Below are 11,698 nucleotides of genomic sequence, written 5' to 3'. Positions count from 1 at the left end.
GAGCCGGGGTTTGAACCCACGACCCTCTGCTTGAGAGGCGATAGTTCAAACCACTAGGCCACCCATTTGACTTTTTGGCTGTTGACTCTACATTTCACTCGATTTTAAGTACGATTTTAGCCGTTAAGTGATTGATTCAGGAATACTTCTAATATAGCTTCTGCCCGCGACTTCGCCCGCGTGGAATTCGGTTATCGCGCGCTGTTCCCTCGGGAACTGCATTTTTCCGGGATAAAAAGTAGCCTAGATGTTACTCTCTGGCCCATAAACTATACTCATCGGCGCAAAATGGCCCACTCTTCATACAAAATTACCTACTATTGCATACATTTGACGGCCAGATTTTTTGTCGCTCAGTAGGTATATCTCGGTCGTATGAATACAGTACTCAACTATGGCCACAGTTCAGATCAGGTTCCGATTGCGCTACGCATGCGCCAAAATCAGCATAGCAAGGTCGTGGTATCTAGTTTACATTACAAGTAGTTGCATTATGAAAGTGCAACGTAAGGATTACGATCGATGGGGTACTTTCGGCACAACAATAAATTATATATTAAATTCACTTTAAATATTAATGTTTCTCGAAACAGTCCAGGACCTCAAGATACAGACTCTGCCTAGTTTGGGGTCCGCAACACATCTCTTTTCATCTCTTTCTTTTCTTTCTTGGGTGCCCTCCGGCCAGGTGGACTGACGATTTGCAAAAGCCTGCTGGTGCTGCTGGCTTTTTTTTGTTATTCGACTGGATGGCAAACGAGCAAGTGGGTCTCCTGATGGTAAGAGATCACCACCGCCCATAGACACCTGCAACACCAGGGGGATTGGAGATGCGTTGCCAACCTAGAGGCCTAAGATGGGATACCTCAAGTGACAGTAATTTCACCGGCTGTCTTGCTCTCCACGCACAACACAACAGTGCAAGCACTGCTGCTTCACGGCAGGATTAGCGAGCAAGATGGCAGTAGCAATCCGGGCGGACCTTGCACAAGGTCCTACCACCTGCAATCTAGTCTAGCCGAGGACAGGGCTCAATGCTCTTTGGGGGAGGCCTATGTCCAGCAGTGGACTGCTATAGGCTGATGATGATGATGATTATGAAGACATCTCTTTTATGTGTACGTGCGTATCGTTTTTAAAAGCTTTTATTTAGTTTCACCTGGCCCGTTGTCTGTCTGTCTGTAATCAAATCTTGCAAGTTAAATTCGACCAACTTCCAGTAGTGGGATTGACTTGAAATTTGGTCCACTTAAGTATGTAAATTGTCTGCAAATAATCTGGTAGTGACATCCTGGTAGTCCGGCTAGTAAGTATACAAATGTAGTTTGGGTGACAATACAAGTCAACAAAAAGTACAGCCAGCAACAATTTTTTCTATTATTATTAACTAATTGGCGTAATGGAATCCGTACAAAGCCGTGAAATATGTAAAAAGCTGTCACATGTTTACCTACTATTCTTTTGTTTACGTACCGTAATGACGTCATGAACATTGCAGATAGCGACGCAGGGATAAAAAAACATTTTCATCACATCACACTCGCTCGTCAATGATGATATTCCATGCCTGTATACTAAACGACCGCGGAAATTATGGATTTACGTATAGTTTTTCTTCTCAAGGGAGTTATGACTTTAGTTTTAAAAATTAAGACTAAAGAGGTTTCAAGTCAGCCAACGCTTTATTTACATTTTTGAAACTTAGCTAATAACCCAATTTTACAACATAAAATTTTCCACGCATCATGAAACTTCGTTATTTTATTTTAAATACATCAAATTGTTTTGCAATAATTTTAGTAAATATTTTTTTAGCTGGAATAATTAGCTTAGCATTATCTATGGTAGAGGACTCGAAAAAAGTGACAATCAGGTGGGCACCTACGCAATTCGAAAATAGAAGTTCGTATATTATTTAATACGAGGGTGACAGGGACGGTATGATACGAACTTCGATTTTCGAATTTCGTTGTAGCCCCTTGTATTGGCAGGTAACCATTATTTTATTCAGTTGTTTTCTTAGCATTATTTCTTTGCCGAGCTGTGAATTGTTTAGACACAAAATAATTTCATTTTTTGCATTTTTTTCCTCGCAATGTGATGAAAATCATTGTGTGTATCACAGGCCGTAAGGAGATTACAAGCTCGAGTCATTAAAAGATGACTCTCGTTAGTATAATCCCCATCTTACGCCCCTTAATGCACAATGTACTATAATATTTTTGCGCGGGAAATTTGAAAATTTTAAAGTGTTCGAATAAGTATATAAACTTGTAGTGTAACTGTACTCATAACCGTTGTTATTATTAGATCGCTATTTTTCACGCGAGTATTTTTATGCAACGCTTATGAAAGTCACGATTTAATTTCTAGGAATTCCCATGGAAATTATCGCGAAATCCCGGAATCCCAATTCAATGAGGGCTATCGTTTTTTGTGTCACTAGATGGCGCACTGTTGCGTGAGTTTTTTAAGTATGGCTTTCAAAGTCTGTTATTACGGGCGTGAAAACAAAGTTTAGATTAAAATCATATTTAATACACCTTAAAACCGCACCATAAAAATATCGAGCATGCCACAGTGTTGCATAGTCCCCGTTTTGTTCTGAAAAAAGGGAGGACAAAGTTTTCCGAAAGACAAAACTGTCTCAAAACACAGCCTTCATTGCCCCGGAACGCATATTTGCCATACTTAATTTCAGATATTGCAAAATATTCACAAAATTATTCTAATTATAAATAAACCCGCGTAGCTCACTCAAAAACTATGAGATTTGACATTTCGGAGACCTCACGCTACACTAGCGCCTCTAGTGGCGAATTCATTCGCGATAGCCCTCATTGAAGCCACAAGTAAAGACTAGTCATTCATCCCAGCCTATTCTGTATACGTCCCACTATTGGGCACAGGTCTCTACTCAGAATGAGAGGGCTTGGACCGTAGTTCCCACGCGGGCCCGTTGCGGATTAGGAAACTTCACGCACCATTGAATTACTTCGCGGGTTTGTTCAGGTTTCCTCACGATATTTTCCTTCACAAATGAAATTTCGCAAAACACGGATAATAGTATAAAAATAATAATTCGTTTTTGAAGAGCAACAGTAGGTACACAATAAAGGACAACTGAATACGTTTGCACTTACCTTAGTTTCCTAAAATTAACACTAGCAGCAGCACTGAGTGAGGTATGTTCTGTTCGTGCGGTTGCGCGCGCGCCGGGCGGCGGTGTGCGCTGTGCGGTGCGCGGGCGCAGCGTGGGAACTTCAAGGGACGGGCCGCTGCGCCAGCGATTTATTGCTCTAGGCGTTTCAAAGGACATTAGGACTGCAGGCAAAATTAATGCGAAACGAAATAAATTTTTCACCTCAGCACCTCAAACAGGCAGGTTTTGCTATGAGAAATCAGTGAGCAAAATCGCATTTTGCTCACTCCGTGAGACAAAGTAACTTTTTTTTTTTTTTTTAAATGCTGAGTACAGTGTTGGGTCTACTCACTGAATTCCAAATATTTGAACTTTAATTTGATCTGTCATTTCACTTCAACACGAAAAAAGCGAGAGATAGGATCAAATTTGTTGATTACAATATTAAATAAAAATTTTGGTATCTATTAAAAATATATCGAAACATTTCCAAAATGTAAATTTTCCCGATATTTTAATAAAGTATGCAACCTCGTTGCACGAAAGCCGCTTCTCTTGTTTTTTTATTATAAAAGAATTCCGTATACTGCCTCTACAGTTGGAATAAATATTTGTTCATCATCATCATCATCATCGTAAGGAAACCTGCACAAACCTGCGAAGCAATTCAATGGTGCGTGTGAAGTTCCCAATCCGCACTGGGCCCGCGTGGGAACTACTGCCCAAGCCCTCTCATTCTGAGGGGAGGAATGTGCCCTGCAGTGGGACGTATATGGGATGATGATGATGATGAATAGAAATCTTAATAAAATTCATATTTAAAGGTTTACTAACATTTAAAATAAATTATACGTTTATTGTTCAACCTTTTTGATTACCCCAAGATGAGGCTTTTTGCAGTATTAAAAAATAAGTGTGACATTAGGACAAGAAGTTCTCAAATTACAATGCATGTTGCATGCTATGAGTATGAGATTTGTATTGTAGCTACTGGACACTTTTTTTTTGGTTTTAAATGTGATTATTATATTTGTTTCTTAACAATCGGATTATATTTAAAAAAAATGTGTTTGTTTTGTAAACAGGTAGGTATATGTGGTATTCTTATGTTACATTTAAATTATGTTCTCGCTGCTGAGGTGAAAAACTGTATGTGTCACACGAGACCAAAGTTTTTTTGCATGCTCGTGTATTTGAATCCCTTGCTGCTCTCAGGATTCTAACCTAGAATCACTCGCTGATGCTCGTGATTCAATTATGGAATCCTTCGCTTACTCGGGATTCAAAATCAACACTCGCAAAAAAAAACAACTTTGCTCTCTTGTTGCACAAATAACTATTGTCAAATTTAATTGGGCTGAAATGGTGGTTTTCTTGCAGGTGTAAGGCTGTATTTGCACTAGAGATGTCCAAGTGTTTGTCGTGAACCAGTAGAAACGCTTCATTTACCTAGCCTCGCTCCGCTGAGTTGTTTCCACCAGAGCTGCGCTGAGCGAAGATAAATAAATGGAGCGTTTCTATCGGTTCATGAAAAACACATTATTCGCAACGCATTCTATACACATCTTTGGTAGGAACGCTGCCTTAGCCGGGCTTTACCACAACTTTTCCAAGTTATGTCATGCAAGAACTCAAAGTAGACTCCTAAATCTTTGACCATTGCAGAACATAGAAGCCCCGCTTGTTTCGCGGCCTCCGGGGAAAGGACAGCGGCCTCGCTCGACAACAAATTGCCGACAATCCGCCGATTTATTATCTATCCGATATTTATCACCCGATATTTATTCGATACACACCTGCTCTCAATCCATGTTCGTGCTGCGAAAGGAATTTTATACATTTTTAAAAGATATTTAAGACTTGTTTGTGAAATAGATATAGTACCTATAAAGATTCACGCTTTTTATATAGAACTAGCTTTTGCCGTCGACTTCGTCTGCCAAGAATTACCTTCATACAGAATTTCAAGTTTCGGGAACAACTGAAAAAATTGATTCCCCGACAATTTTATTGCTTTGGAAACACCATTTTAAATTAAATGATAAATAAATAATAAATAAATATCACGGGACAATTCACACCAATTGACCTAGTCCCAAGTAAGCTTAGCAAAGCTTGTGTTATGGGTACTAAGCAACGGATAAATATAATTATATAGATATAGATACATACTTAAATACATATGAAACACCCAAGACCCGAGAACAAACATTCGTATTTTTCATACAAATATCTGCCCCGACACGGGAATCGAACCCGGGACCTCAAGCTTCGTAGTCAGGTTTCTAACCACTAGGCCATCTGGTCGTCGTATATTACTGTTATCTTTTGGAAGTAATACATAATTAAACGTATACATAATATATACATGTATAATTAATTACCTAACTAAGTAATAAATCAAGGTTACAACTTCGGTTTACGCGTACCTAAATATTAAACAAGTGTAGCAAAAACTTTGCCTTTAAATATTTAACCAGTAAAAGCTAGCTAATTCAATTATTTATTAAATCCTAATGGCTTCTATTGGAAACGAATAGTTGTTTGTTTTTTTAGCAAACTGAACAGAAAGTGGCACGGTAAAGGGTTGACCAGACCGTGTTCGAAACACGTACGCAAAACGAAATAACAATTTCGGGGTTTTCATCTTTTCTAAGTTGGTTAAATTATTAATGAGTAGGTACCGTCCACGCCGCTACTAAAATAGTACATTACTGTAGATGCCGGCAACCCCACGTTCCGGCCAAGGCTTGTATAGTGCTTTTCTTAAACATCGCACACCCACAAACATCACGCCTGTATTCCCAAATGGGGTAGGCAGAGCACACGAAACGTTACCGCTTCGGAGCCACTTTTAGCAATTTTAGGTTTAAAGTTTGACAAAAAAGGTACAATAGTGACAGGTTGCTAGCCTGTCGCCTACGGTATACCTTAACCTATATCTTTTGTCGCCTCTTACGACACCCACGGAAGAAATGGAGAGGTGTAATTCTAACCCGACACCACACGGGTTCTCAAACATGGCATGAAATAAAAAAAAAGAAATCAAGCTGGCGGGACGCTCGCTAGTCTGGTCGCCCTGTTGCGTGCGCGTGTCGCGCTGGCTACTGGCGCGGCGGCTGCGGTGGCGGCTGCTGCTGTGGCTGGCGAAAAGGGGCGAAAACGCTGCGCTCTGGGAGCAGTGACCTTTCCTGCTTGTACGCAGAAGGTCACTCACTATATTACTGCCTTAAAATACGCATTGATTGTCAGCGTTTTTTGAGTAGCGGTGTGGTCGATCCTTTAGTCCATTAAAAATGTAGGCCGTTTTTACAACTCTGTAGTATCCATTTACTTATAATTTATAGAAAGCGATGACAATAGAAAGCAAATGAGTAAGATAAAGAAGAAAGATTGAGGATAATATCCTTGTTGTTTAGATTTAGAACTTTTTCGAATACTTAATATCTTTTTTTTTAATTATGGTATAGGGGGCAAACGAGCAGGCGGATCGCCTGATGGTAAGCGATTACCGTCGCCCATGGACCTGAACGCCAGAAGAGTCACAAGTGCGTTGCCGGCCTTTAAGTAGGGTACGCTCTTTTCTTGAAAACTTGAAGGTCATATCGGTCCGGGAATACCGCAGGCGATAGTTCATTCCAGAGTTTTGCTGTGAGAGGCAGGAAATTTCTGGAAAAACGCTCAGTAGAGGACCGCCAACCGTCTAAATGGTGAGGATGGAAGTGTTGTCGCGTAGGTCGGTGGCGAAAGGATGCGGCAGGGATCAACCCGAATATCTTTGTTGCAGTAGAGTTAAGGAAGGAGTTTTTGGCGATTTGGGAGGCTCATGTGCAATAATGGACTTCCTAAGGCTGATATGGTGGTGAAGGAGTTTTGGACCAAGTTTTGAGTTTTGGTTACAACTTAGTAACCTACATATTCGTATTCGGAGTTAATAACCTAAAATGAACGAGTTTAGAAATAGTAGGTGCAAAAATAAATACACTTTTTTGTTTGTTTACACTTTTAATAAATTGGATAGGCATAACTGTGTAGTAAGTATATCTTTGCAGCGGTCCGATTCACAACCGCAATGACACATACTTTCCTACGTGTTGTCTATTTGTACTTAATACTGTTGTTGTGTCTTGTGTTGTGAATAATTGTATTTTCTTTCTTTCTTAAAGTATAAGCATTTTACTTTTTACCTTTTTTTTTTTGAACTTTAAAGTGTCAAAGTTAGGGGTTTTACAACTTGTTGTTGGTTACCTTGTCTAATACACAAAGCCGGATTAGACGTTGTCGCGGCCATGACCAAATCTTGATTTGAATCATTGTAGAATTGCCGGGTGTCAAAGTGGAGATAATAAGCAGGTGGCAGGACCTTGTGCAAGGTCCGCCCGGATTGCTACCACCATCTTGCTCGCTAATCCTGCCGTGAAGCAGCAGTGCTTGCACTGTTGTGTTTCGGCGTGGAGAGAAAGACAGCCGGTGAAATTACTGGCACGTGAGGTATCCCATCTTAGGCCTCTAGGTTGGCAACGCGTCTGCAGTACCCCTGGTGTTGCAGATGTTTATGGGCGGTGGTGATCTCTTACCATCAGGAGACCCATTCGCTCGTTTTCCATCCAGTCAAATAAAAAAAAAAATAAACGTACTGTAGGTACTACACACACTGTACTGTACTGTACACTTTTATCTAACTGGTTGCGTGGGGGGGGGGGGGGGGGTGCTAAGTAAAATCCCGCGTCAGTAGCTGTCACGATCCGACGTTGAAATGCAGCCGCCGCGCAAAAAATGTCGAATCCAGCCCATCGGCATACATCATTGATCCGGCACAGTGCCGCGGAAACAGGACGGCAACGATTTTCTAACCCCCGAAACAAAAAGTGGGGTGTTATGAGTTTGACGCTTATGTCTAACTGTCTGTTTGTCTGTGGCATCGTAGCTCTCAAACGAATGGAGCAATTCGATGTGGTTTTTGACATGAAGTCTGCGGCGGTTCTTATCTTTACTTGATAACTAACCTAACCAACAATAAGTTGGAAAACCCCCGACTTTGTCACTTCAAAGTTCAATATCTCAAAAACGGCTCAACCGATTTTAATAAAACATGTACAAGAACCATCGCTAGAAAACCTGCTTTCAATTAAAAAAACGCATTCAAATCGGTCCACCCGTTTAAGAGCTACGGTGGCACAGACAGACATACAGACATAGCGGTCAAACTTATAAACACCCCTCTTTTTGCGTCGGGGGTTAAAAATACATGGAACCGTCCAACAGCCTGGTAAAAATTTCAGGTGAACAAAGGCCTCCCCTTGGACCGCCACAATGAACGACAACTCGCCACTTGCATCCACCGGTTTCCCGCAACTCACGATGTCATCTGTCCACCTGGTAGGAGGCCTGCCAACGCCTCGTCTTCCGGTTCGTGGTCGCCACTCGAGAACTTTTCTCCCCCCACAGTTATCTGTTCTTCGAGCGATATGGCCCGCCCATTGCCACTTCAACTTGCATATTTTTCTAGCTATGTCAGTGACTTTAGTTCTTCGACGAATTTCCGTATTTCGGATTCTATCGCGCAAAGAAACTCCAAGCATAGCTCTCTCCATAGCTCGTTGCGTGACTGAGCCTCTCTAAGAGGCCAACAATCAAGGACCACGTCTCAGAGCCATAAGTCATCACTGGCAACACACACTGGTCGAGGACTCTAGGTCGTGTGTACATTACCAGTTACTTACTGTTATTTTTTTACGGTAGCAGGTAGCACCGGACAACGCGCCCTGCATACTAAATATCCACCGGACTATCGGCAGGAAAATTGAATCGAGCCGGAACTTGCAGCTTCCGCAAGCCGCGGTTGCGCCGGAATAATAATGTGCGGGCTTTTTGAAGGAAAACAGCGGGGAACTGGCGGAGACATCGTTATTCATATTTAGGATTCCGCACCCAAAGGGTGAAAACGGGACCCTATTACTAAAACCCCACTATCCGTCTGTCTGTCTGTCACTAGCCTGTATCTCATGAACAGTGATAGCTAACTGTTGAAATTACTAGACGATTGAGATATTCACAGAATATTAAGTTGTATATTCACTTTAAAAATACATAATTAAAATAAAATAAATATTAATTTAATGGGGGCTCCCATACCACAAACGTGATTTTTTTGCTAATGTCTAATATTTACAGATGACAACCAAACATTGACAGACAAACAGACATTGGCGTCAAACTTATATTATAACACCCCTCTTTTGCGTCGTGTTGATTTTGGAGGGGAACACAACGATAACCATTTCTACCACCGGTGAGACTTATGCCATTATGTAATGAAGATAATGAAACTGGTATAGGTACCATCAGCCAAATATGTGGTCTACCACCCTAAGGTTGATAATCGTTTGCATGTCACAAAACAATAATGCCAATAGACCTGTCTGTCAACTTGAAAGATCGACTTTAGCGACATATTCATTTGATAGTAACTTGTTTAATAATTGGTAGACCACTTATTTGGCTGATGGTACGTATAGTGGTATATATCGTACTTGGCTGGTTTTTTATTTCCACGTTGTTTTTTTTTTGAGAAGCCGCCGATCTCTCGCGCGGATGATCTCTAAGGGTGCCTCTGTTTACGAGCCCCTTTCAGAGTTTAGTTTAGTTTTTTAGAGATTTTTGTTCAGGCTTTTGAAATGTACTCGTAACATTATCAACATCTGGATTTGTGTCAATGTATTTTGTTTGTACTGATTTATGGTGTGCAATAAAGAATATTGTATTGTATTGTATTTCAGGATATTTCACTGAAACCACATTTTCCATACTTTTCCGGGGTCCTTTTATAAGTTAGGTTAAAAAAACAAAAAAAAACCGGGCAAGTGCGAGTCGGACTCGCGCACAGAGGGTTCCGTACACATTTATAGGAAGTAAAAAGGAATCGTGTCTTGAATATATTTCTCGCTTTTTCCGAGTGATTTAATACATGTGTATGCAGAGCCCTACTCTTAAGCAAAATGTACGCAGTGTGGGGTCAGATTATATTGGACCTTGATATTTACAGACAGACATAAAAAATCAAAATTTTCAGACTTTTCTAGTTAGTTGTGTTATAATAGCTACCTTCATACTAACTCTCAAGATTCTGAGTTCACGGGAAGTACCCTGTAGGTTTTGATTCCCTTGCAAGTCTGAAAATTTGCGGAAATTTGCAGCATAATAAACGGCTGCATCTTTTGATTGCGTTGGCTCAGAAGTTTGATTTTTTCACAGCTCTAAGTGACAGTAAACCTCAGTATTTGATATAAATTTCAGCTTGATACCTCCACGCGTTCCCGAGAAAAAGGGTCTTGACAGACAGACGGACAAAAAGTGACCCTATAAGGGTTCCGCTTTTTCCTTTCGAGGTACGGAACCCTAAAAATAAAATAAATATAAATAAAATAAAATATCCTTTTACTATTAGGTAGGTATGTGTGGTGACTGCAGACAATGTGAGTAACCTCAATCCACTCGCGTCCGCGGGTCAAGCTCAAAGGCTAATCTTCGAGGAAATGGAAGCGAGGTTAGGACAGAAGGTCGATGAGGGACGAGCCGCAGCACGTAGGTCCTGCTTAGAATACGGTATTTGACTATTTTGTATATGTTTTATAAATTAAAACTACACAATGCCTGTTATCGAATAGAAAAACAATTTTTAAGCTACCTTTACAAACAACAAAGTTATAAAGGTTTGAAATTCAAGATTACACAGAGAAAGACATACTGGCATTTGACGTCACACGCCAGTACCGCCATACTTGCTGCATAGAGAAAAGCGTTTGAGAAAGAGACAGGTATATACATTTTTCAAAAAATCACTGTAAATCCAATTTTCAACCGATTTAAATTTTCTCTTCGCTAAACACTATCAGTTTATCTATATTTTCATAATAATATTAAGATATGGCAAAATCAGGAGTTGTCAAATACCGTATTTGTCTCATACTTTTATTTATACATGGCCTGTAATACGAGCTAATAATTAAAACATAGATCATACTCCTCAAACTGGCCAACATTAGTTCAGCGACTTTTAAAAATAATTAGTTTTTGAATTTTTATATATACTTTTAAGTTTATTTGAAGAAGCAATGTAAAGCAAAATGCATGATGTTTGTAGCGTGACAGGCGACTTCAGTTGTGTTCTAGGATGACGTACATTGATAGCAGTATTTAATTTGTATGAAAAAAGGAAAATTCAAAGACTCCATTATTTTTAAAAGTCGCTGAACTAATGTTGTTCAGTTTGACGAGGACGATCTATGTTTTAATTTTTTGCTTGTATATAAGGCCACACCCGGTATAGTGTAGTGTTAAAATAAATCATCCCACTAATATTATTAATGCAAAAGTGTGTAAGTCTGTTTGTTTCTTACCTCATCACGTCTAAACTGATTTAGATGAAATTCGGGATACAGATAGTTTGAGTCCCGGGGCCTTAACCGGGACTCTATGCCCTTTCTTCAATGATAGTTTTTATCCTTTTCCGGAATTGCATAGTTCCCGCAGGATAGTGATAAACGAATTCTACAC

Source organism: Choristoneura fumiferana, chromosome 7, assembly GCF_025370935.1.
Source record: "Choristoneura fumiferana chromosome 7, NRCan_CFum_1, whole genome shotgun sequence".
NCBI lineage: Eukaryota > Metazoa > Arthropoda > Insecta > Lepidoptera > Tortricidae > Choristoneura > Choristoneura fumiferana.
This window is presented reverse-complemented; position numbering follows the sequence as displayed.